The sequence below is a fragment of the Vombatus ursinus genome, unplaced genomic scaffold (assembly GCF_900497805.2).
Source record: "Vombatus ursinus unplaced genomic scaffold, bare-nosed wombat genome assembly UNPS02015066.1, whole genome shotgun sequence".
NCBI classification, from domain to species: Eukaryota; Metazoa; Chordata; class Mammalia; order Diprotodontia; family Vombatidae; genus Vombatus; species Vombatus ursinus.
This window is the reverse complement of record NW_020954844.1, coordinates 7972429-7973831: the sequence shown is the minus strand read 5'-3', so window position 1 is coordinate 7973831 and position 1403 is coordinate 7972429. Positions and strand designations below refer to the sequence as shown.

Below are 1403 nucleotides of genomic sequence, written 5' to 3'. Positions count from 1 at the left end.
AGAGAGACACACATACCCAGACTGACAGACAGATAGACACACATACAAAGAGAGACAGATAGAGAGAGAGAGAGGGGGGACAGAGACAGACAGACAGACATACAGAGAGAGAGACACACACACACACCCAGACAGACAGACAGACATACAGGGAGAGGGGGAGGGAGGGGGAGGGAGGGAGGGGGAGGGGGGGAGAGAGAGAGAGAGAGAGAGAGAGAGAGAGAGAGAGAGAGAGAGAGAGAGAGAGCGAGCGCTACTCCTCAGTGTGAGCAAGGACAGAGAGGAACATTTCCCCAGCCACCCTCAGGAGCCCTTTTTGCACTTGACCTGGGTCGTTGGGTAGTTGGATTCAGGGTCCAGCAGGTCTAGCCTTGACCTTGGGCTCCTGAGGTTTCTCCTTTGCTTCTGAGCTGGGTACTGGGATTCCTCTTTTCTGTGTAAGGGGGTGAATGGGCAGGGGCTGGCTGGGAAGTCTGGGGTGGGTGCTGCTCATGGGGGAGGCTGGGGCACCCTCTTTGAGACCACCATCCTCCTCTGGGTTCCCTGCCACCCTCCCCAACAGGGCCCTTTATCTCCTTTTCTGACCTTTCTTTCATTCCCTTCCCCCTTTTTCTGCTTTGCCTCGGGGTCAATAGTCATGCCACATGCTAGCTGAGCAAAGACAAGGGTCCTCACCGGCTGACGGAGTAGTGGGGATAGGAACAGAGCTGGCCATCCTGGTGGGATTCCAGGGTCATAATGGGGGCTCCCTATTCCCTAATTCCTTCACCCTGTTGAAACTCTTCCCTTGAGGATGAAAATCCATTCATTTCAATCACCTTTGGGAAAGGGAACCGCACAGGCTTATAGATTTAGAATTGGAAGGGACCTCAGAGGGCCCTTTCGCCCCCTTCTGATGTGACAGATGAGGAACTGAGGCATGCGTATTTCTGAACCTACCAGGAGTTCTCGAACTGTGAATTGTGAAGAAGTGGGTGAGAGTGGGAGCTGGGCTTTGGAGTCAGATGATCTGGGTTTGAACCCTAGCTCTGGTCGTTACTACCTGCGTGACCCTGGCCAAGTCATTGTAGCTGTTTTGGTTGTAGTTTCCTTATCCGTAAAAAGAGAGGCCACACGAAATGAACTCTAAGGCCTCTTCCAGCCATTACTCTCTGAGCCCGTATCATATACTGCCATTGATGGGTAAAGGACTAGTATCAGGATCTTTCCTGAGGGTGGGGGTTGGTGGGGAGAAGGGTAGGGGATGCCTGGGAGGCCTGGGCTGGGAAAATCAGTGTTTGGATTTCACGCTTGGAGGTGAGTGGGCAGGCGGGTGGGTGGAGGGATGGAGGGGTAGAAGGAGAGATGGAGGGGGGGTGGAAAGATGGAGGGAGGGATGGATGGAGGGATGGAAAGAGGGATGG

General features: G+C 54.0%; 1 protein-coding gene across 5 annotated transcripts in view; it reads left to right on the top strand.

The window, feature by feature from the left end:
* SMOX (spermine oxidase) overlaps positions 1-1403 on the top strand; it is a 70517-nt gene that overhangs the window by 49122 nt on the left and 19992 nt on the right. The gene's annotated exons all lie outside the window — the stretch shown is intronic.